This window comes from Hippoglossus stenolepis, chromosome 4 (assembly GCF_022539355.2).
Source record: "Hippoglossus stenolepis isolate QCI-W04-F060 chromosome 4, HSTE1.2, whole genome shotgun sequence".
NCBI classification, from domain to species: Eukaryota; Metazoa; Chordata; class Actinopteri; order Pleuronectiformes; family Pleuronectidae; genus Hippoglossus; species Hippoglossus stenolepis.
The window spans coordinates 22,465,133-22,491,669 of NC_061486.1; the positions used below are offsets into that span (position 1 = coordinate 22,465,133).

A 26,537-nucleotide genomic window follows, 5' to 3' on the forward strand; every position below is an offset into this window, starting at 1 on the left:
TGCAGGACAGTGTCCAGTCAGTTCAGATTGCTACAGGTGAAACAAAGTTAGGGAGAAATCTCAAAGATAATTACAGTAAACACAATCCACCTTTTGCACATAAAATCTAAAACCATGTTTTCACCTCGTCATGATGAATGTTTTAGTTGGATTATTGGTGAACCATCGATTGGCTAAAATAGCATCCGCAAATCTATGACACAAAAAGGATCTGATGGTTTCTGAAGTCATTGTATGTAATATCCTATACTGATGTATCAGATATTCATTTTCCAGTGAGAACAGTTCAGTCTGAGGTTATGAGTCATATGCCCTGCAGCAGCAACATCAGACACAGTAATGTGGGAATTGACAATAAGATGGAACTTATTGTAGTGTATGTAGAGTTCAATCCTATCCTCAGAGGCTTTAATACAGACTTCAGCACCATGGACAGAGACATTTAACTCTCAAACAGAAGATGCAGTGTTTGACCTGAACACGTTTTACGCTGCACTCATGAGTCTGTAGCTACTACATGTTGTTCACTCAGCATCGGATTAAAAGCACGCTTTTCAGAATAAAGTGCAATTACAGCACCTTTAATGGTTAATTCTCTCTATGATTTTCTCATTAGAAATGCAAGTCTTCATGGTGTCTTAGACAAGCAGGCTAAAAGAAGATCTTACAGGGCCAGTCAAAACACAGCACTATGTCGGTTGAATAGCATCCACACTCTTCTGCAATCGGAGGGGAAATTGTGTATTTTTAAAATCTTTTTAAACCAACCGTAGTCATCTTGGGTGGCACAGGATGCAGAAAATAGTGTCGAGGGAAACCTTGTTTTGGCGGTACGTTTGCATGTGGAGTCAGTAAAATGACTCGTTCCCCTGAAAAGACATTGCCCCAAAAAAAGAGTACATCGTCAGCGGGGAGGTTGCTCTTGTTGTTTCCCGAAGCAAAGATTATGAATTATGAAAACAGCAACAGGCCAGAAGTGGAAAGGAAGGAGAATGCTCCCTAAAATGGGTGCCCAATTGTATTACACACAACACTCTTCAAACTGCTTTTAATACACAGCCGACTATGCAACAAAACACGATAAATTAACTTTTAAAATAGGTACTGGCATTCGCACACAGCACAAGGTTATTCTTACACAACAGTGCATAAACCACGACAATGTTTGTGTAATGTTCAAGCATTATTGCAAAAGGAAAGATTGCAAGGATAGTGAAGGAGAATTTTCCATAGAAGATGCAGCTGCTTGATTCTTGTAGAAAAGTCTAAATGGTTCTTGCTATTGAATCATTCCTTATGCAAGCAAGTCAATTGATGAACTTTAATACATATGGACCTTGAAAATATGTTAACGTACATACCTCCTACACTTAATATTTCAATGTCAGTCGGAATAGTCATGAGCTGCTGCATGTAAATATCCCATCGGTCACTGAAATAAGCTATACATATCCTATAATAACCCTACTGACTAATAAGACAACTGTAGTTGTTTTTTGGACATTCATATTATTCTACTATAATTATGTTCGTCCATTGGAAGAGGTGGACTGAAACGTCTAAAACCTCGGAGGAAAGACTTATTTATCTGTACAAGTCTTCCAGTTCAGTTAGTGTTCCCATCGCAGCTGCATGATGAGTCACCTCAGGGGATTTCGTGTTTGTTGGGTTTAATTGCTGTGCTGTAATTTTTAAAATGACTTTAAAGGTGACTCGATCAAGATGTGTCCGCCAACGTCTGCACGCCTGCATGTGCATGGTCACATTCACTGATGTGGTGATTTGAATTTGATACACTTATTCATGAAGTGACAACTACAATGATTTTTTTAAGTTTAAGTTTAAATCATCTAAATATAATGTACATTACTGCGTTGCCTCTTTTCTCATTCTATCTGTTGGCCATCCTAGCAACAAAAAAAAAAAACTGTTTCTTTTTCTGCCCTTTTTTACCTTTTGTTTTTGGCAAGATGATGAAACAGTTTCCACATGTAGGAATGTTCAACTCGTAGTAAACCGATCTCTGCACATTGAAGTGTGGTGCACAATGTGTGTACAAGTCACTCAATATCTATTTCCACAGACACTATCCTGTAGCTCTGTGCAGCCAAGGCACCTCCCCCAAGCTGGCCACACTCAGCCTGTAAACATCCTATTTCAAATAAAACCGTCACAGGGATATACAGTAAGTCAATATCAAGAAGACTGTGTGCAGTTAAACAGGCCCACTATTTCCTCTGAGTCAGTGATAGTACCCGAAAACACTTCAGTGAAGCCAATGTAATCAGGCTGAGATGGGATTTGTGAATGATCACCCCGGACCTGGAACTGCAGATAAATTGATCACACACTGAGGGGAAAGTGTAGAAACTATAAATCGTATCTTACTATAAGCCAAACGGGGGGATAAGAAGGGTAATGGCCCACTGTCCTTTAAGGTCTGGTCAGTTTGCCCAGACATTAAAACTGGTCTGTCTGGTACGAGTTTCCATCCAATCATCTATTATCTATACTGTTGATCCGTTAAGGGTCACAAGGGGGCAGGAGCCAGCAAACATTGGGCGAGAGGCGGGGTACACTCTGGACAGGCCACCAGCATGTGGCAGGCCTGGAACTTGTTTCATGAAATCTATTATACCACAAGCTGTCCTCAGCCGAGCGTTGTTAATCTGGAGATGGTTTTCAATGAAAACCTTTAGAAGTAAAATTCCATCTGTGGCTTTTATTCATTTGCTTAAACAGTGTAGCCATCTGACAATGGGTAAAATCACTCTGTACCGTCAAGGAGTGGCCGAGACACAAACCCCACATTACACAAGAATTTCTGGAGTCATCGATCAATGTATTTACAATCAAAATTGCTTAACATAAAGTAAGAGCATTCTTTTAGCTTCAGGATGATTAATGTACTGAAATTCAAACGAAACAATAAAACAATAACTGAACTTCCTGACCAGAAACAGGAGAAAACGTGGTCAAAAGGAAAGAGGCAGCCCACACCCTGCTAACCCCTTCCAACCGTGCCATCTTATAGGTAGCGGCAGGCCAATCAGTTGCAAGGTCTCCTGTGGTCCACCAATCACAATGGCACAGACCTATTTGCATGCATCACTCACTGGAAACAGGCCAAATTTCACCATAAACAACTGCAGCTTAAACAATAGCATTAGCTGGAAATACTACTCTTAAATTTACCTATACTGATTTTAGAATGAAGCTTATATTAGGATTTAAGATGATCTATTACTGTACTTAGGTCAAATTTCTAGTATATAACAAGACTCTTTTTGACTGTGTGTTTTGTTTTTATCACAACGTAAAATAGCAAAGATGCTCCTGTACACAGTCTCAAGTGTGCATAAGCAATTTGTGCAGGATGGAAGGAGCTATGACTAAAAATCGTGTACACTGTCCATAATTGGAATGTGTTTGGTTAGTTGATGTTAAATGTTCAACAAAAAACTAGGACATAAGAACATTTCTAAATAAATGCAAGACTTTGTTATTGAGTACCAGCTATAAGGCCATTAATATGGTCATTTTAAAGAAATAGAAAAATATATAATTAAACTGCGAATTGGCCTGATTCAGGCAGGGTTCCATGGCTGCGGGGATACACATTGCACAGAGCAAATGCCTGCAGTCAAAGAAAGCTCACATGACATCTGGGATGGTGTTTGCCAGACGGCATGTGGGAGAGTCTGAGACAAAGTGGGGGAAGGTTCTAAGGTCTGATGATGAGCCTCAAGATGTGCTTTTGACCATCCATCCATCTATCTATCTATGCATACAAAAAACCTACAAGTTCAACAAGCCCTATTCACAATTTTTGAGTACAAAAGACTGTTTTTGAGAGTGAGGAGGATTTGTATTCCCTTGATATTTCCACACCTGGCCAAAGAAACAGCAAAGTGAATACACGATTTGTGTTTTCAAAGTTTCTTCAAAGACACAGCCCGGTTGTCCGGACAGGTTCCACCACCTTACATACAAAATTCAGACATCATCTCAAAGAGGGGAAATGTGCACAGCACTCTACAAAAGAACAAGAAAAAAAGAGAATTAAGTTATTCAAATGCATTTCATTTTTATCTTCAAAACAACAACAAAACCAAAGAAAACCAGTAGAGTACGTTCACAAAGGCCAAGTTTTAAATCAAGAAACACATATTATTACTTGAGAAATTGCTCAAAATGTTTTAAAATGTCTCATAATGTCATAGTGTTAAGGAGAGTGAATGTTTCTGAAAACTGCCACTTCAACCAGAGCTGCACACAAATCCAAGGGGTCCATTTCCAATTCCTTCACCTAATTTGGTGCAAATCAGCCAATACACTCTCAGTATATTTTGCGTTATGCTGTTTCAAATTAAAATTCAATTAAAAGAAAAGTGTTCAGTATCCTTGAATAGAGCATTCATTTGTGGGCTTTTTTTATTCTGCTGTCTCAGGTGAGATCGCTTTGTTTAGCATTTTCACTCTGTGCTCTGGAAGCCCTTGACATCAGCTTAATGATTTGAAAAATCAAACAAACAAAAAAAGAGACCGCAGGTAAATCCAACCCTGTGCACCTCTGTATTCTCAGAGAGGGCATTTCTGCATCCGCCAGAGCTATTTTGAACAACACACAGAAACTCATGCATGAATATTGATTTTATTCCCCCCCCTCATCCATTGCTGCCAATTACAGAGTGTCAGATAATTGCCTGTAGGCTGAAAGGCAGAGTTAATCTATTTTGTAGAAAGTCTAATAATGTTTGAAGAAAAACTGAATTTACTCACTACATGTGCGTCCCTGTGCGGACTCCTTTGGGAGACGGGTTAGGGGGAGGCTCACCCGCTCAGTGCCACATAATTATCAGAATAATCTGTGACACGGATCAAAATTCAGCTCTGATTGCAGGTGGGACACAGCACATTTAGACTCTGTTTTAGACGACTCCAGTTTACTCTGTTGCTTTTCGACGCCAAACAGAACGCAGCCCTGAATAGACCCGACACTCCTACTTCAATGGCTGTGAGTTCAGGACCTGAAAACTGGCAGAAGTACACAACAACATTCTTCTTCAGACGATTCACAAAATAAGAAGTAAATGTGTTGCGCTACATGAAAAATTCATATTTGGTGCTGCCGGAAAGTAATAAGACAGTGATACGTTTTTCATTGATTCGGTTCAACACTTCATCACACTGGGTTTGAAAAAGAACAATTGACTATGAGGTTAGAGAGCGACTGTGAAATGTAAAAGTATTTGAATGTTGTCGATTATTGATTATTCCTGCCCTTGTTGCTGGCGCCAAACAACAACAAGAAAGTTTTAATGCACGTGGTTTCTGAACACATGAATGGTCAGCTGTCTGGTTGAGTTGAAGCCTAATCCTTACATTTGAAAGTGTAAGCATCAAATGTTTTGGTCTCGTCACCATTGCCTCTTTGAAAAGTGTCCTGGGATAGGTTGGCTTGGGAAGGATCTGCCCATTGGAGCTTTCTTTGCTCAGGTTTGGAGGAGGGGGGGGGGCTTAGTCGTGTCCCTGTGATTGCAATCAGTCTTCAAATGCAGCCTCCAATGGATGCAGCCCCTGAATCGAGACACAGCTATAGACAGGGTATTGTGTGTGTCTAACCAGTAGGTCTGCGTTAAAGGACAATTCTAAACCTGGATGCAAATCAAAGTCTCCAGTGTTTCCAGGTCCGGTGCTTTGTCTAATTACTGTCACTTTTCCATACCACTTGCCTGCAGTAACAAATACATGGTAGAGGCTTAGCTAAATATATATTTGGGCTGTACCCAACAAGGAATTTGGCCGTTCAACACAAATATTCAATGATGTATCACAGTAAGTGATGTATCTCCTTTCAGATCCTGGTCTAGGTGGAACCTGCTTCCACTCCGTCAGTTGTAGTCGTGGCCCGCTCAGCTCAGTGTCCATATCTGGCAGTATAGTTTCTTGTTGTTTTTTTTGTTGGCTTGAACACAGAAAAGACCTAAAGAGATATGGAGTTTTAGATCTTGAAATCACATGTGCCGTGTTCTTTGTACTTGTGTCAGTTAAATTGTGTCCAACCCCGATATAAAAACTTTCTTCTGAAGGTTTGAAACTTCTGACACTTACTGCACTGTCCTCAGCAGCAACTTATCTGTAACTAAAACAAAGCAGGGATTATTTGCATATTCTATTTATCTCTTCTGTCTCATCCCTAATATGCGTGTTGATATCCAAACCTGTGTCTGTTAGGTTTTGACTGCTCTCATAAAAGTGCCATTCATCATGCCTCAATGGCACCAGTGCTAGCTGCAAATGACAACTACTGTCAGGATCTGACATTGCCATCGCAGCGAGTAGGGCCAAGTGGGAGCGGCTTGAGATAACATAAAGCAGGGTTGTTTGACGTGAGGAGAGCAACCGGTAGTTAGACACTCAATCAGGAGGGGGACAGACGGGCTTGCCAATCTCCAAGGGTCACAAAGCAGCCTCCATCTGTCACTCTGAAGCCCCCAGCTCTCCAATACTCGTCCACATGCAGACAGAGAGACACTGGAAACCACTAAAGGCAGCGATACCACGCAGAGCCAACATAGCAGGAGGAGAGCGACTGCTAATGAGGAGAGTGAAGCTCTTTACAGGCCAGTCACAGGCACTGATGGGGCTTAAAAGACAGTCAAGGAGCCAAAAGGGGATGAGAAAAGCCAACATAATCATTTTGATATCAGGCCAAAGAGGGAAAAGGCTCCTTTAACCAACTCAGTGTTTTGCTAATCAAAACCAGAAAACACTTCATTCAACAGCGTAAAAATGCAAAGGGACTTTCAAGGTAATGGGAGGCATTTATGGTGTTTTTATCTGCGCTGACATGCACATTAAGGTCAGGGGGGCCCATCCATACAGTTACACCTAGCACTGCATCGGGCCTTTCTTCTTGCTTAAGTCTCTTCTTGGGCGTGTAACATTTCTCAGCATATGGTTTATAGACATCGCCCCCATCTCGGCAGCAACTAATGTGGAGGGAAAGGCCCGTCTCCCACAAGAAAGCAAAGTGTACATAATTTAATGCGCCCAACTCAGCAATCTCATGAAATAATGATGTGGCGTCTGTTTGCGCAAAGGGTCCGTTTTATTATTCTGGCAAAAATAAGAGGAAGACAGCAATCAGGTCGTGTAAGTGGTACATTTAAACAATTTTGTTAGCTTGTCTGCTGTCACTCAAATGGGGCTATTTAAGATAAAGGGGCTCTCAGAAAATTCCCTTGAGCTGAAAATGCCAAACATAAGCACTCCTGCCCCCAGAATGCGCCGTTTAAACAGACCACACGGCAAACCAAATTATGATGTGTTATTTCATGTGCATATTTGAACTCTGATATTTGCCTACAGCGTTTGTTTCTATCTGTTCAAACACATCTGCAATTTGTAACACTCAATATGAATTGTGTTTTTATACTCGTTTTGGTTTCTCTCCTCGTTGGATCAGTTCAATGAATCTTCAGATCCAAACCAGAGGAGCTTCACTTGCAGAGATACACGTGTTGCCACAGTTTTAATTATGAACATCTCAATATAGCATTTCCCTGACGAACTCATGACATAATACAAGAGGCAGCACGAGGGGGCCAGAGAATGACAGGCGGTGCGGCTGGCAGTGCTGCCACAGCGGCACGAGGGGCGTAATCTTGTTGTGAAAGCGCTGATATGCCTTGAGACACCACATTAGGAGGCCATCCTCGCTTGTCATCAGAGCTTTAATTGCCACGGCCAGGTGCAAACAGCATGTAATCTTGTTTGTCAGATGCGTAGTTTTATTTTCTAATTTCGTCCTTTTGACAAGCAATTTGGGAACGGCGAGGGATTTGAGGGGGCGAGCAGGCGGCCGCGAGGCTCGCGGGGGGGAGTCGGATTTGGCAAAGCTGTGAGGGGAGGAAACAGGGGTATCTCCAAGGTGAGCGCGTACGTGTGTGTGTGTGTGTGTGTGTGTGCATGCAGGGGTTGGGGGGGTCGTGCAGTTCCCTCATTACTCCTATTCAACCTTGTCCCCAGTAGTCCCTTTGTCCTGAAGAATGCCTGGCTCAGTGAGTGCAGAAAATTACCCTCCTGCTCTGTTCCTCAGCCTCATGAATATCACACACACACACCCCCCCACACACACACACACACACACACACACACATGGTACCCTAAGCTCATCATTAAAATTCGAAGGGATGTGAAATGGGATCATCCGTTTCCAGTTTCTTTCACGGCCACCCGCTCCACGGTTTTGTCCCTAAACACTCCGATAACAATGCATGAGGAGTTAAAACAAAAACCGACCAATTGCATCAGGAGCATTGGCAACAGTCTCCTCTTTGGGCCTGGTGAGTATTTTACACTGCTGTCTCGAGCACTGCAGTTGACCCCAGTAACTAAAGAGAGCAAGCATGGTGGCAGTGACAGTCCTCTACTCAGGTTGTGTGTGTGTGTGTGTGTGTGTGTGTGTGTGTGTGTGTGTGTGTGTGTGTGTGTGTGTGTGTGTGTGTGTGTGTGTGTGTGTGTGTGTGTGTGTGTGTGTGTGTGTGTGTGTGTGTGTGTGTGTGTGTGTGTGTTTTTAAGTATCTGTGGTACTTAACCTGTGTGTCTCTGATTGTGCGATTCCTCCTCTCTTGCCAAAGTAGCTCTGACTAACAAGGCCAAGTATAAGTGTATGTGTGTGTGAGTCATCATGTGTACGTACAGGATGTTTGCGAGTACAGGTGGCCCTCGTTCCGACCTCCCCATTACATTTTTGTTACGGAGGGAAGAGCTTCTTTTCCCGAGCTTTCAGTTACACGCCTCTAGTGCTGCTTCATACCGTCTCCTCAGGGAGCTCTCTGACCCACCAACAATCTCTATTCATGTATTTGTCAAATAGTTTAGCAGGTGGCGAGAGCTCTTTTGTGCGGTTAAGGAGCTCGGGTTGAGTTTGGTTCTGACAGGGAATGCTGAGTTAGGAGGGAGCTTTTTGTGCACGAAGCACTTAGATCACTGCACTACCTCTGTCTTGATATTTAAATGAGGGTCGCAGCCTTGGACCGAGCGTCGTCAGGCAGGTAGAGGTCAGGTGCAATAAAAAGCCTGTTTCAGAGACTATGCTGATGCAGTTTTACTCCATAAAACATGAGGGCCAGGTCTGCAAAAAAAAAGAAAAAAGGGGAGTGAGGGCATGCGATGGGGTAAAGAAGAAAAGAGCAGCGCGTCACCTGCTGCGGAGGTGTTTGTCTCTTCCTCGCTGACACAGCTCAGCAGCGTTCTCATGTGGATCCCTGTCTGCAGCCGAGGAGAAGAGCGGAAATTAATTTCTCTGTGTGAGGAAAAATGGAAGTAAACGGAGCAGGAAGAAAATAGCGGGGAATTAAATATATAATTATAACAAAGAATGCAAAAGTTCACACAAACACGCTGGATCCATAAAAGTGGTAGGTTTATGCTGGGAAAGGAGTGTGTGTGTGTGTGTGTGTGTGTGTGTGTATGTGCGAGTAAGTGAGAATAGGATAGAAATAATGAAAAAGAGAGAGACGTGAAAATTGCGACATATTCATCCGAAAACTCTCAAAAATTCTGAAAAGGGCCTGAGTATAATGAGTTTTTTAATTAAGTCCCCACTTAATCGTGTTTGACGTAGCACCAGCCACCATTAACACCCCGGTAATTAATTGTTTGGGGAACTTTTCACTGTGTCTAGTGATAAAGTTTTAATCAAGCAATGTGGTGTTCCTGCCAAGCCATCTCACCCAGATATTTAATTATTTACAGTTTGGTAATGGTTAATGCATATTGGCCGTCAAGTAGCTGTGACAGTGCAGCTACGTCTTGTTGTACTTGGAGCAGCCAAGGCAGACATCATGCTACATTCCTGATGCATGGGGAGGCAGGAGAATGCAGGCTTGTCTCACCTAAGGGTATAGCATGCTACTTCCGCCTGACTGAATACCGGCTGAGAGCCGCAACGCAGGGAGCGAGCAAGACGACTGATCAGGCAACAGCAAGGCGATGAGAGCAGGAGGCCGTGACGTTGAGGATCAAATATTTTCTCCACATCGGAACAAGCAAGAAAATGCATTTCCCATTCCTGACATACCTCAGGTGCATTTCACAGTAAAGCATTAAATCCAAAGTCAGTTTATGTTAAAGGTACGGCGCAACATTCAACCCTGTCACTCTGTCTTAGCCTGAGGTTTAGGTTACATCCCTGTGTGTTCTGAATGGGGGAAAAAAAGGGGTCTGGGTATCTTGTTATTTTCTACAGCTACCAAATGCAAAAGATGGAAGTTTGAGAAAATGATGCTTTGAGAGAGAGGATTGCTTCTCTTCCTGTTAAACTCTTACAGTTACACAGCTGGCACGTTACCAGGCCACCTACAGAATTTCCGTGTTCCTGCGACAAATTGCGACGATTATGCAAATGCCACTGCTCCTGTCCTGATCCACATCCAGGTCCCGTGGCTTGCTGTAGGTTCGAAGTGACACCTCTGTCTTCTCCATGCTTATTCAGAGTGGAAGGTCATGTACTGTATGTCTTGCACGTGGATTTGCATAAACTCAGCTCACTTGTTGTATGTCTGTAAAATCAAGCAGGACCTCTGGTCAGCAAAATACATTGTATGGGTTGGACAGCTAATACAACACTCATATGGTACACCTCTCTATTTATGTTAGACATCGTTGGACAAGAATATTTTAAATATAGTCATTTTGTTGATGAGCTCTGGTGCATGCAGCATATTTTGCATATCATAACCCCAAATTACCCCTGACTACAGTGGCTTTCTCATACAAAAAGTGATACACATAGATGCACTGTATGAATGTAAAAACTGTGCTATATATATGTACACACACAACCCATAAAATATAGGCTACACAGATAAAATGTGATGGTATGCAACTTAATTGCAACAGCAAATATTGGATAGTTGTTTTTGTACATTATTGAATTGTAAGTCACCTGGATTGCATTTTTAATCAACATAATAAAACGTAATTTATACTGAATGCAAAAAGGACAAAAACTTGAGCAGACATCTGAATTACGACCCTGATGTTTTTTTTAGTAATTATCTTTCCTTGAAATGTATATTTGGGAAAGTAATTTAGTAGTAAATCGAGGGGATATAATGTAAATATGACCAAGTTACATCTACAATTGTATATTTGATCCATTCTCTTTTAAACTCTATAAAAAATATATAGAGTTTAAGGGGGGGGGTTTAGCCAGTATGTCCCCTCAGGGATATTCAGTTTTTGTTGTTGTTTCTTTTGAAAAATGAATGCATTTCACTGAAGCTCACTGTGCCTGCCTCGGGCCTTTGAGACAAGATATTGATCTGTTTCTATTGATATTTACAGATGCCAGATTCATGTGCATATGCAATGTTGCTTTGATTATTGTATTACCCAAAGTTTGCCTGAATTCGATTCAGGCTGAAGTTCTCTGGGAAGGTCGGCGGGTGATTTCGATTGCAGTCTCTTTTCTGTAGCAATGGTGTTTACACAGTGAAATATGGATCTCAATCGTAATTGTAAAACCTTGGGACATGTAAAACGTGAATTATGAAAATGTTCAGCCTGGGTCATGTTTATGAATTTGAGTATGTAAATGAATAGATAAGAATTTGAACCTTTAATGATAAAAAAAAAGAGTACTTTGTACACTGTCGCAGTTGCACCATAAGATTTACATAGAAGCCAATGCAACGACTGGCAGAGGCGATCAAATGGATTGACAGTGGTTTTTGTCAGTAGTATTCATTTACACACTCACATAGGGCCCAGGCTGAAAAATACCAGAATTCCCCTTAATGTGAATGGCATCCCCAGTAAACACATTATGTACATTTCCTGATTTGTGCATGAAAATATACGTTGGTGTCTTCCATAAAATATCAATCCCACACTGGACAACTTTTCCTTTCATGTCAGAAGCCAAAACCTAATGACAGTATACTGTATTCCCTTTCGTTAAAACTTTTCCTGGACTCTGCAAGGCCTCTGAGGGCAGAGTGCATCTTCTTGCAAAGCTTTCTTTTTTTCCCCCCCAGAAAACAGCTACATCTTATGACTCCTATACCCAGTCATATACACACACTGCCATCTGCACACACACAAACACAGTCACACACTAACAGAGGCACAAATCCCTCTGGCCCGCCCAGCCTGCCTTCTTCCCCTGCTGCGCTTGATCCGGCGTCCTTTCTTCATCTGCAGAACACAGAGAAATGGCTGAGGTCCCATGTAGCCTTGTTTTCAGCCTGCCTTTTCCATTTTAAGCCCCAGCGCACCAGTGAAAAGGCAGCTTCATTTTGACAAACTCTTTTAGGTGTCCATCTCCTTACTTGTTAGCCTGCCCGGCCACGCCGCCTGCGAGTCTATAGCGGCGATCCCTTAAACAGCCTCTGTCTCTTGTCGGATTCAAGGCTCCACCCTGGGAAGTCGTTTTGATGAGGGAACAACTGGCCCTTTGGTCTTGAAGGGTGGAGAAAGAATCTGTTAGAATATTTCTAATAAGGAGAGAAGCCACTGCAACTGGTATTTTTAAGGGTTGTCTGAGTAAGTTGTGATGTGAATAGAATCAAATTTAAGAGAAGGACCTGAGGGGGGTGGATGGATGGATGGATAGAGGACATGTGGATGTACAACCTTCTAAGCCTTTATAGTTCCACTGCCGTTGAAAAACCCAGCTCAAGCCCCATGAATCAGGCACTTTAATTTTCATTTGTAACCATACATAACTGAAAGACCATGTGAGTTTAACACATAATTGGACTTGGAGCTGTTTCCTCTATGGAACCAGTTTGTATGCACAGTCAGTGAGCACTGATTGCCTTCGACTGGAGCTAAAGACAGCTTTGAGAATAAGTATGCCAAATGGGAAAAAGCAGATTTTTAGGTCAGTGGTTAAGGTTAGGATATGGGTAAGTTTAAGGCTAGTAGCTTTGATCAGGAAAGGTCTATGTTAAGGTTGTCTAAACTGAGGATTAAACAAAAGCAAACATTAAAGACACACATTTTTGAGTTTTGATGTTTGTGCTTTTATCTACTTGCCAACGAAACTTGTGAGATGAGTAGCAGATGGAAATACTGGGACAGAGGACCATAGTCTTTTTTGAATGACTGCACTTACTTGAATGATATCACACAGATACATGTTTTTCTTCATTATGACCATTAATACAAATTCACCACAACACAAATCAGCCATTGATTTCACTTTCTGTTCACTGTCTGTTCCTCTTTACCCACTAGGTCCTGAAGCAGTATTGATGCTGATTTTGAATGGTTCCGATTATTTTGTGAGAACACTGACCGGAGGCAGACAACAAACCAAACTTTCCGCTCAGCCGATTCACACGTTCTGTGCCCTTCCCGGCTGCCTCCTACCTGCACCGCCCACTGTAGTCCCAGGGCTGAGAGATTATCGTGTTGATCTCAAAGTGTGAATCAATTAAGCTCTCACCACATTTGCAATCAATAAACAGCAAAGCCACTGACAGGCTTTCGCCTCAATACTTCTCCCATTGTCAAAATGTCCTCTAAAGCACCTAAGCCCAAACCCGTGTCGAGACAGCCTAACAAAATGACTATTCCAAGCATGTCTATATCGACCAATATTAAGCAAGAGGACGTGGGGGAACAAGGGGGAACCAGGGGGAACAATTGAAACAGGGTTTTCAAGAATCAGAGATGGATTTGTGTCATGATTGTCAATGATGCATGTTCTTGCCCTCTCAGTCAGACAGTGAAGTCCAATTTGTATTCCTGTCTCTTTTTTGTAACTGTCAGTGAGACAGACGTGTGTCCATGTCTGCTGCTGGGGCAGTCAATGAGCCATTGATTTGGAGAACCTTGCTGATGTCTGAGATGTGGACATGATGGATGGGGCCCTTCTTAATAAATAGTAAAACAGGAATAAAAAACAAGTTAAAGTATGAAACATTATAGCTCTGAAACTTTATAATTTGCCCACACAGCCATTTCATAGTAAGTGCTGCAATGGCCATGTTTTCCTTTGATGGTCTTTTTTTTTTTGTATCTGTCTTTATCTACATACACCGAAACAGTGCAGATTCTTCTGCTTTTACCTTTTAAAAAGGCCTGTATCCATTTTAGCTGATTTCAAACATATTTCACATCAAAGAAGAAAATCTGAGCGCAGAACACACGGAAAGTGACAGGATGTGTGTGCTTGTTGGTGTGCTGCACAAAGACCACAAATTAACTATTGTTAGGTACTCCCGTTATTGATGTACTGGCGTTGCAATGCTGTAACTTGACAAGCCTTCTCCGCTTTGACTTCTTCACACTGCTTTATATGATATTCCTGTACCAATGTGTGAAACAATGAAAAATAGATGAATAAATAAGATCATATCATCAAACACCAATCGCGGAGTCCATTCTTTGTGCTCGGACACCCATATCCAACATAAACTACACGCACATACAGGCGGCTGTGTGTGTGCTGATGTTTTCAGTTTGTCTTTGCTCCAGGGTGTATTTTAGTCCGTCTCAGAGAACATCTACAATACAAAAAGGGCGGAACCCGAGGCAAAATGAAGCCAGTTGATGCACAAAAGTATGACTAATTAGTTCAATAGAGGGTGCCGTCATCATCCCATTCTATCATTGTGTATCCTGTCAGAAAGCAACTGTAATCCACCAATGTCAGATGAAAAAAGGGAACAAATGATCTGCTTTGTGATGATGGGCAAACTGTATCCCTTGTGCTAGTGTCTTATTGGAATTTAGCTGCGTGGCAGAGACTGACGAAGATGTACTGTGCGTGAACATGCATACAACACATCACATGTTAGCCGCCTATAGCATGTAGTAATGCGTATTATCCGGTATCGTTCTGTCATCACAACTCATACCATTTGCTTCATCAGTACAAGACTAGCTCATTCGTTGATAAATTTATTTCACGATTATGCAGCTCTAATCATTTAAGACAATCACACCATCTCAACCATTTATCTTTTCTTTTCCTCAATGGAAACAACATAGTTGCAGACGTACTACTGGCCTGGTTGTGAGTCCTTCTTTGTTAAGAGCATTGCAATCAGGGCCAGATACCTTTTGAGACCCCGGCTGAATAGGTTAAGTGGGTGAACACCGTCTGGAGCTGCTTGCAAAGGCTGACATTTGATAGAATGATCCCTAAATGTGCTGTAATGATGTATAATGGTGGGTTAACACTCCCCATCCCTCCTCATCACCCTGCACCATCCACATTAGTCTAAGTGCCTTGATCATCCATGTGCAAACCCTCTGGGAGAATAGGTTGGGAGGTGTCGGTGGTGAAGGTGTGGTGGCACATTCCTCCTTGCATCATATGAAACCCCCATTTCACGGCTGACTAAGCTGATGGAAAGTAATAGGGGGGGCTGGGGAAATGATGAAGTGACATGGCCAATAACTTTCATTATGTGTCTGTAACCTTGTCCCTCTCACTAATTAATTTTCCACAGGCAGTTATTATGCCACTCTGTGTTGGAGCACGGAGGAACATCCCAGGTAATCTCTCCTCGCTGGCTCCGGCGTGGCATGCGGGGTGGTATTGCCAGGAAGGAGCGGACCATCAAATATTTCTCCAGCCGTAGGTGAGGCCTAGTGGTTGAGACCAATATATCTGTTTGCTTTTGCAGAGTCAGATTTGTCTATCCCTTCCTCGGCTTCTTTTTATAGATCATAGCCCCTTGCCAGATGCAATCTGTCTTTTCTCTCTCCCACATAGCTCTGAGCTGAGAGGTGTTTTTCTTTTTGAAGTTTTGTATTTCCTAGTCTTACAATGTTGTGTAGGATCTGTGTATAAAGTAATAGGTGCACCTTCCAACTATTGATCTGAACCTTTTTTTGCTAGATCGATATCTCCATAGTCTTAAGTTTAAAATGCTTCTTTAGTTTGTAATCTCTTCTCCATGCCTCAAACTGGGGGAAATAATGACATAGGGGCCAGGGGAGAGGCTGAAGTTCTTATTATTTTGCAAACTCAGTGAACACCAAAGTCTGCTACAGTAGAACTAATCATTTAGCTTCTTTTATTTAATGATGCTGTGGGTTTATGCAAACCAGTTGCAACGAGAAGAATCAGCAGCGTGAATAATAGATCACAAGACTGAGTCTGAAAACGGGCTAATACAAGAGAAAGCTCCCTATCAGTTCTTATCTTCATATTACCACTGGTACCAAACAGTGGGCTGCTAAGTGCTCTGCTGTTCAGTGTTTAAACTGGGATTTCTAGAGCCCATTATAGCTTTATTGCATTTCCTATGTCATTATAGCTGTTTATTCCTTCAAAACACAATTAAACCTGGGACTGTAACTCTTGGCTTGTGCCTGCCAAACTCCTTCAACAACAACACAGTCAGCCCCATTTAAGGAAGCCCATGGGGGTCCATTATAGAGCAGGGAGGAGCACAGGATTTCAGCACCACCTAGTGGCAGCCCCTGACACATAACATTGTTTTTTTGGGGATTAGGTTCAAACTGCATCCTATAAAGCGTCCTTCATACTGATGCAGAACAAGGGAATAGATACACAGAGGTAATACTGTAAAGATCACCATCCAGACCCATTAGGAAGAATCTGACAGTGCTGAAGAAAGAGGTACATCCACTTTGTCATTACTGTTTGTTACTTTCAGAGGCATTAGGGAAACAGCACAATGGCTCATAAGCCAAATGGTATGAAACTGTCGTTATAGAAATGATAGTAAGAAAAGCCAATGGGCGATGGAAACGATAAGGGGAGACGATATCATATCATAGTTGCCTGATGTGTATTCTATTTCTCCAGGGCACATCATCAAACCAGAGAATGCTGTGGCCCAATAATGTCTTATTTTCCTTTCAATTATATTTCATACATTCCTAATGGTGATTTTCTCTTTGGAAGCAAACAAAACTAATCCAGCACCATCACTAATGGTTCAGACTTTCCACAGCACAGATCAGTTCTAATGAAGATGCATACACAAACGTGTCTCTCTCTCTCTCTCTCTCTCTCTCTCTCTCTCTCTCTCTCTCCTTTTATACATTTTCCTCCTTGTAAATGTGTTTTGTTTTTCTGGGCAAGAAATGCATCAGTGTAATGACATTGTGGCGGCTCCTCATCTATTTCACTCTTCCTCACACTTATCCTTTTCTTTTGAGCATGAATGCAAATGGGAGCAAATTGAACCAAACACCGCCTCCCTGGACTGTATCTCTGGACAGTGCCTGCAAACCGGACCAAAGCCACTGCTGGAAAGAAACAGATTCCTTAACTATGGAGTTTTCATTTTGGCATCGGGGCTCAGCATATACCAGAGAGAGCAGGGAACACACTCATGATAAAAAAGAATGTCCTAGATTTTCAGAGAAAAGAAGCGGGCTGGGGCAAGGGGGAAAAGAGATTAAAGGATATGTTTTGACAGTGGTAGCCTGCTCCATACAAAGTCCTGCACTATGGTCTATACTCTTTCTGCCTTTTTCTACCAATTCCGACTCACTCGCGATACAGATCAGGGTCAAGGTCAGATTATTTTGAAATTTAAAAAAGTAGCAGCTTCCCCATTCACTGCATATATGCAGTGTTATACCTGATTTACTGTAAGGTGTCAAGTGACCACAAGATGAGACATTGCTCTCATAATTTACGAGCTATTTTGCATTTTCACACCTACGGCATCATCCCTCTCTCCTTCTCCTCCTCCCTTATGCCCTCCTTCTGTCCATCCCACCTTAGTCTTAACGAACAAAATCTGCTCCGTCTGCCAGCCTCTCTCGCTCTCTCTGTTACACACACATACTGCCCCTCATAAATCCTCAACCTCCCCTCTGCCCTCTATCTCTACATCTTCCCACGCCTATCTTCAACTAACTGCCTCCCCTCCGTCCACCGCCTCGCCAAGGGTAGGCTCTCTCTTTTGTCTGTCATGTCCCCTTGTCAGTGAAGTATGCCTCTCGCTCTCCGTAATAATAAGGCTTTCAAAAACTGCTGGTACCCCTCTGGCTATTCATTACGGCCTGCCCGTGGTTTCAGAGAGATCACTTGTTGATGCCCATTATAAGGTGAGGCTGAGAGAGAGTGGTGAGATAGAGCGGTCGGTAGGTCTCCGCTAGGCAAACAAAGCCTTGGCTATTTCAAGGCTGTCATGTGTCATGCTGCCCATACTCCTGTCCACACACGGCTATCTTTGCACAAGCCTGTCCATTATGAATGGTTATCGTGGACCCCAACTGTCAATCAAAGCAGTGAGCAGAGGCAAGGACTCAAGGCCGGACTGAATATTAACACTGACAGAGGACAAGCTGGAACAAGCTCATCATTAGCAATCAATAACGATTGTGTCATTTGCATTTGTCGCCCATATTCTTCCTTTGTTTAATCTCTTCTTCTGTATCTATTGTGTTTATTTGTCCCTGAGGAGGCGGTGGGAATGTGAGCACGCCTCAGACCAGGGAGAAGGTCAGCGGCGAGGATCATGTATAATTGTACTTCTGACGTGCTCACATTTTCCATTCAGGTGTGAGAAACGGTTTTCATCACCTCATATGAAAGGCCAAGTTCTTTTCAGTGGGTGAGCAGCATCATAATGCCTGGCTGCTAAATAATGAGTAGAGGTAGATTTAAGACAAAAATACTATATCTCATATTAAACATTATACAGCGGCAAAACAGGGAAGAAGGTAAAAAACAAATCTCTTTTTAGGGTTATTGTAATAAGGAAATGAAGACAAAGGAATGTTATACTATTATATTAGAACTGGTAAAGTTTAACTATCTGATCTTTTCTTTATATTTCAGCTCTGGCTCGACTCTACATCTAACCCCAATCTGCATGTCTGTGGGAGGAAGCCAGATAAAAACCACTCAGACACTGTGAGAGCAGAGCCCTGACCGAACCGGTTTGGAAACAGGAACCTTCTTGATTTGAGGCGACAGTGCGAACCACCGCCCCTCTCATGGTAACTGCGTGGTGTTATTTACTCTTCTCTCAGAGAGTGAGATTTAATGTCTTTTGATACATTTGTTTGTAGATCTACAATCCTTTTGTTCCTCATTGGTTATGAGGCAACTGATCATGAGTGGCGGTTTTTCGATTTTATCATTAATATTGGATAATGTTGTGTTTAATGCCTTTTTGCAATAGGTACCTCCAAGTCACACCCCCCTTTAAGCCTGTGTTCACACACTGAAGTAGGTCTTACTGCCTTGGTCACACTCTCTGAAGTGTTTGGGTGCCTCACCAATCTCAGCTGCTCCTGTCATGATGAAGGACACTGTACCTCACCTGCATCTCTCATGTGCAACTTTGTGCATAAGGGGACCTTTTTACCTCTTTTCAAGCCTCTCCTCCTCCGTCTCCTCCATCTGCCTTTTTACTTTTAGGAATGCTGTCTATGACTGCTCGGTGAAAAAGAAAATGAGAGGACTGATGCACCTTCTCATTACGATCATAGGTACCAAACAGATGGTGAAAGATGTCTGCGAACCAAACGCAGATTGTCTCCCACTGTCTCATTTGGATGAATTGTCTTCAAACTTGCGAGGAGCAAAGGTGTTCAACACAATGGAGCAGACTATTGTGCAGCTGCCCCCTCACATAAATAGAAAGTAGAAAGACCACTGCTTAGCACAACGTGAATCTCTAAAATGTCCCCCAGACAAACGACATAAACTGCTTTCAGACATGCACTGAACTCTGGTTATTCTCCTGAAATTATTTGGAGGGGCCGTATGTGAGAATGCACACGTCTGAGTCAGTTGCTGCGGAAATTGTCTTTGGCTAGCAATTGAGTAAAACCCCACGTGAGAATGAAGTAGGAGATTCTGCTGAGGATTCCCAGCGAGCCAGTGTGCGTGTTGATGACGATTCTAACTCATGTTGGATGCGCCACTGAAGAAACACTGAGGTGTCATACACGTAGAAGAAGCTGAAGATGTCAACTTGGAAAGACAATGATAAAGGAGAGTTTTTTTGGTGAGGGTCGACGCCAGAGTCAATGTTCTGTCAACAAAAACAAGTGGCATCTTCATATGAGGAAGGAAAACACGGGAGAACGTCTGGACCCCATTGTGCAGACCTTCTCCAGAGGTCATGTCTTAAAATGGCCATAGTAACGACAGATATCTCCTCAGGTAGCCCAGTGGAGATTGAGATGGTTTCTGAGTGTAGTGTCACTACGATACTGCAAATTGCATAGCCTGCTTCTGCTTGACCAGCCTCCTAATTTCTTTAGTTTTTGCTGGATTACTCTGAATGTGTCTGTCTTTTTGATTTTCTCTTTTTTTCATAGATTCAACGCCTGTTTTTTTTGTATCTCATCTTTTAGGTTTGTTCTGTGAGAGAGAAGAACAAATTCTCGCTGCTCTCTATCCAGTATGTGCAGGATGAAATAAGACATTGTCTGAGAAATACCTGCACTCTGTCCACTGGCCAAGATATGTCTGGGGAGTTAAAGAATGTCCTCTCTCTGGGAAAAGGGAACCGGTCGACTCTTTCTCTGTTCAGACTAAGGCAAGGTTATGTCCGACAATTCTCTTAAACAAATCATTTTGGTCTGTGATAATTACGATGGTTGGATTGATAAGGTGTCCTGATTTATTAACCTCCCACAAGATAAAAAATGGTAGACACAGTCACCAATTAAGAAGTAATCAGCTTTTGTTGACCTGTTATAGAAAGATTAATAATGTGTTTTTGTGAGTTCTATAATTGACTGTGACTATCTATCACCTAGAGCTATAGATTTCCTATTGTTTCACCGTGGACACCATTGTTTGGACGGAGAGCATTTGGTTTTAAGCAAAGGTTTAATTTTGAATTGAAAACAGTGAAAACCTCCTTCCATTATCCTTATCCCTGCATGAGTTCAAATGTGATTAGGGCATTAAAGGACTCCTGTCGCACATGGCCGAAAGTCAACATTTGTATCTTTGTGCAGACTCACACTGAATGGAATGTCTTTGACAACCCAGGTGACCTTTCCTGCGAGCAGGTGCCTGAAGGTCATTTGTTCAACGTCAGTATATTCTGGATTATGCATGTGAGTTGGGTAACGTGTCAGGAGCTCTGCGTGGCGCGAACCCAACCGCCACGTTCGCATAAACTACCGCTGTAATTGAATCTACTCAGTGCACTCTTGGGGTGTCTGATGAGCAAGAGCAGGAGGCTGAAAGGTTGGTAATTTAGAGAGCAGGGAACTGGGGTTCGGAAGGTGAGCAGGGTTTTTGAAAAAAAGACACCCATAACAAATTCCCATTAATATGCATATGTTCTCTGTAATCATCTTTTGATTCTGCTACCCTGCGCCTGCCCTCACCACTGCTCAGACCCCGAGGCAGCACCTGAGGCTAAAGACTTTACAGGGCTCTGACTCTGACGCATCAACAGTGGGTGGCGGAGCGGAACTGAAGATTAAGAAGGTGCAGCGTGTGCGCGCATAGCTGTGTGTGTGTGTATCCGTGCAGATGTATCGTCAAGAAAGCCAAGAGAAGAGAAGAAAAAAACACATGCTGCCATCAGCCTCTCTTGGGGTGCTCTGGGGATATCAGAGATACCATGAGAAAGGGCCACATTCAACAGAGCAGACGATATGTGGAGAGACTGCAGAGCAACAAGCGGCACAGACCTGAGTCGAACAGATTTGGCAGCTTTTACATTTGTTTCACATTCCCTTGTGTTCGAAATATGTGGGACTTGAGTGAGTCTTGATAATGTCAGGTGAGCTGTCGGTCACTGAAACATGCATCCGTATGCTGAGTTTTTACACAATTATGTAAATACTTAGTGGAAAAGAAGATTGATGTAGCCTAACCGCGAGCACAACACAGCCACAGGTAATTATTATAAAAGCCAATTAGAAGCCTGCAACAAAAGAACATTTTTAAAGTAGCACATTCATTTTCAGGAAACATCAGACATTCAAAAGGACAAATCGCCTTGCCAATAATTACAGGTGCATTTGTAGGAAAAAAAAAAGGAAAAAGAATCAGCATGTTTAAGAGCTGTACTGGGCAAATATGTAAATAGAGTTTTTCATATTGAAAACAATCTTCAGAAATTGCATTTCCATGAAAGGAACAGTGATCAAAGAGATGTAGATTAATACAGACCAGGCTTTAAAAGTTCTAATTATCTTGACTGCTTTATATGATACAACAGACTAATAGGGACATATAAAGAAAAAACACTCTGAGATTTGCAGAATAAGAATAAAGTCATTGTTGTGGTCATAATATTACAACAATAAAGTCTTATAATCCAGTTCTGCCTTCTGGATCCAAAGCCCTTATCCAATCTCATTGTTACTTGAGAGACTGGAGCCTGACAATTCCTCCTCCACTAAAAAGGCGACTTCCTCCAAGTCTGTGTGTTTTTTCTTTAGAATAGACACACTTATGGTAGTGTGGTGCTGATGAGCCAAAAGATTAACTATTTTCTTATTTGGGAAATCTATAAGCTTAAGTACAACTTCACAAGATGATCCACATTCCTCATTACAACTCAATTCAACATTACGACTTTATTTTTGTAATTTAAAATTATATTCTCTTAATATTTAGACTTTATTCTCATAATATTCCAACTTTATTCACATATGATGACTTTATTCTTGAAATCTCATTGAATTTCCCTTCAAGTGGCTCTTACACTATGTCATAATATGACCTACATCAATGATACAGTTTATTTTACACTAATTCCAGTGTGCGGTGGTTAACACGGTTGCATCATGGTAAGGAGGTTTGAGGTTTGAATCCTGGTGTTGGCATGGGTTTTCTGGAGCAGCTCCTGCAGTCCAAAGTCATGCAGATTGGGGTTGGGTATCCTGAAGACTCTAAGCTGACTGTGGATGTGAATGTGAACGTTTTGTATGTTGGCCCTGTGATACGCTGGCGACCTGTTCAGGCCCCACCTCTTGCCCAATGTCAGCTGGGATTGGCTCCAGCCCCCTCAGAGGATGAGAGGGACAAATGATTGGATGGATCTTATTTTTTCTACTGTTATAAATGGTAAACTCTACTGGAAGAAGCAATCCTGCTGGAACCAGGCCTGGTGTGAATTATCACCAATACTGCGGCGGTACATAAATAACATGAATAATTATCATAATTTACATTGTTGGATTGTTTGCTATTTTCTGAATAGGCAAACCATATTACAACGGTAAACTATAGGAAAATAAGAGCGCGCCAAAAGGTATGTCAGCGTGTACATTTGCATAGGATGTAAATATTATTCCAGCTGCGTTGTTGACTTCCAAGGAAGCGACAGAGGAAGCCCACACGACATGTAAAGCAGGCGGGACGTGCGCTGTGAAAACAGTCACACAAAGGAAATGTCACATAAAGTGTTCCTAAAATAAAAGAACTGAACTAATTATGCTCTGTTGTTGTTTATAAGATGCTGGTGCCTCCATCTTTTATTCATCAAGACGCGAGGCGGCTGGAGGTTCGGTGTCTTTCTCTCTCATGCTCACACTCTCAAATCTCATTTCAAACAGAACCCATTGAGCCGTGGAACTGCATTCCGAATCCCAATGAACTTGTTTCTCCGCACAGGAAAACAACGGCGGAGAGGGGGAAGAAGAATGGCAAGAATAAAGCTCTAGCATGGCAAACAGATAGAAGGGGAGGGGGCGAGTTACACGGCAGGCAAAGACGCGGACTCACAAAACAGGAAGTACAGTAGTGGCTTGTTTTGGTATCGAGGGCCGGCCAGCAGCTCAGAGGCTGTCGGCCAAAACCCCTCGTATGCCCCGGTGCTCTCATTTCACACACAGTAACAACACAAACAGGCATTCTGATACACAGCACCTTTGATCTGGGAAGAAACTTTCGGAGAGACTATGAATTATAAGTTAGTCATCCCTACCATGGACGCGTTTGCCTTAGGAGCTGCTGTTAATGTGAGATTCACATTATTTAATGGGGGAATTTCACGCTCATCTCCTGAACTGACCACAGCTATGCCTCATTAGACAAACTGCAGGGTTTTCTCCCCATGGATATAAATCGTACCTGCTTCTCTTCTTGTTGGACTAACAGACACGTTACGTTCCTTGTTCTACAGCCACAAGTACCCTGTGGGAATAAATAGTGTCGTCAGGGGATTTGAATTCTTTGTGTTAACAAGACCCATCACAGTTTGACAGCCTTTAGTGAGGGTACACAAAGGAATTTGTATTGTAACAAGTGTATCACAGAAAAAAATAATGAATGTCCAAAATGTGCAGATAACGCTCTTATTCCCTGACTAGTTTCTTTTGGCACACTAAATCAGATAAGATTAGAAATGGCCAGAAATGTTTTCTGAGCAAAGTTTTCTCCGTCAGTACTTTAGTACCACAGATAAAACAGAATGACAGCGAGATAAGATTTAAGTATATTTGCCTCTTCTGATCTTTCCTGAGCCGATGTGAAATCGTAAATTAAGTAACAAGTCCCACACAGGGTTGTGTAGGTGAAATGGTAAAAGTGCAGGTTATTTTTGAGATGCCCAAGAAAGAAGGAGAAGAAGAAGAAAAAAACAAAGTCTGGAACTCACGGAGACCTTCAGAGTTGATATGATCCATCTCTGAGCCGCCATCTGGCCTTGGCTTCTGTTAATAGAGGGTTTTGCTCTGAGCTAGCCAACACGTGGCTGCAGAGAGAGAGAGAGAGATGGACCGAGAGACAGAGAGGAAGAGGAGGCAGAGAGAGAGGAGAGCAGGAGAGAGAGGAGAGCAGGAGGTATGAGATAGAAAGTTAGAGGTGAGAGTGGGTACAAGATAGGGGAGGGGGATGCAGACAAGAGGAACAGCGGGGTGTATAGGGAGAAGACAAGCAAGAGAAATACGGGTAGGTACAGAGAGAATGGAGAAAAAAAATGGAATTTAAAAGATTGAGCAGGAGAGACATGAGCAGGCGAGGGTGCAGTGCACTCTAGGGGGGAACGTGTACTTAGAATAAGGAGTAAAGCGGAGCAGTGCAGCTTTGGAGTACATGTGCCCCAGGGAGGATGGTGTGAAGTACCTTTTGTCTTCCCACCATCAGGAGCTTCTTTTGAATAAACCTCGCCAAGCATTTCCTTTTTGTAAATCTCACTTTGAAGAAGGGCAAAGCCAAAGCTTCTCCCACAGTGGCGATCGAGTATAGTTGTACCTCGGCCCACGCAAATCCCTTCCTCAATAGCTGTGGGTGTGTAACAGTTTCATTTCCATTTTAGAGCACAGCGAGATTGCTCACCGCCGAGGCGCGCAACGGCGGCTTCACCTTGGTTGTGAGCCTGCATATGTTGTCCACAGTGATTGGCACGGCTGTGTGACCAATTTGATTTAAAGCTTTATGCCTGCTTCCTTTATCCCCCGAGACTTGTCAAAAGTGACGCGTGGCATCATGGCACGGCAGCCATGCCTCCGCCACCGCTGCTGCTTCTGCCACCAAATCCTACTGGGAAATAACAAGCTCCAAAGCCAAATTCATCACCACTGATGATCACGATCGTGCTCTAATTGTCTTTTTTTTGGTTTGTTTGTTTTTTTTGCATGCAGGTGTGCTCCACCGCAGGCCCCATGAGGGAGGGGATCATAAGTACGGCAGGCGGAAGAGAGGTGCCGTTCCTGCTGCAACCAGACTAACAAGTTAGAAGAAGATTGCATGCGAAGGAGAGAGTGTTGCATGTTACTGGAGGGAGATGTTAATTACGCCTGGGGGATTGGTAATGGATCAGCCCAGAACTGTCATCTGTCACTCTACAGTGCCGTGCCTCAACCATGAGCCGCAGAAATCAAAGATGGGAAAAATGAAAGGGAACTTCAGCTCTTACTTTAGGTGTGGTGTTGATTTAGAATAGGGAGAAGACCATGTATTACACAGATTATCTTGTTTCTCTTGTTACAGTCTATAAATGATGTCTGGATTTGTCATATTCAGGATAGAAACTACCATTGGCGTGCATGTGATGTGATTTATGAATAAACATGAAATCCAAAACACTAAAAAAGACTGACTTTGCTTTATCTGCAGAAATACTGCATTTTTCTTCTCATCGGTCAGTAAGACCTGTGCTTCTGTGTGGTCGCATCCTGAAATGTAAAAAGCAGTTTTTTGATAGACTACACATTGACATGAAAGAGGTTCAAAAATAATGTGTGCTTTTATTAAGAAACTAATTATGTTTTGCGCAACTAGAAGCCACAATATTCGACCACATTGTCTTCGCTGTAGAGATAACACAAACAAGTATTAAACTCGTGCTTGTCACTATTAAATTTGCAAAGCAAATGTACGCACACACAGGCGCACGCAGCCACACATATACGCAATGACCTGATTGCAGCCGTCATAAAGAGGCATAAAATCATACAAATGTGTAGTTGTCTTCGTTGCCCGGGGACTGTTGGTATATTGCGCTACAAAATTGAGTGTCGCTTTGTATAACAAAGTTCTCATTAAAAAGCGCACATAGTCTGTCTTCTCCATTTCGACTTGTCTCGTGAACAAATAAAAACAGACCTGAGGCCAATCATTCAAATGTTTTTTTTTCTTGCTCATATAA

At 42.5% G+C, this 26,537-nt stretch overlaps 1 long non-coding RNA gene across 1 annotated transcript; it reads left to right on the top strand.

Annotated features, from left to right (window-relative positions):
* Positions 1-17,790: 17,790 nt before the first annotated feature.
* Positions 17,791-25,669, top strand: LOC118106449. Its single transcript, XR_004695206.2, has 4 exons — positions 17,791-17,904; positions 18,423-18,518; positions 18,800-18,960; positions 25,531-25,669. It is a non-coding gene; the product is annotated as an uncharacterized LOC118106449 (long non-coding RNA).
* Positions 25,670-26,537: the final 868 nt, after the last annotated feature.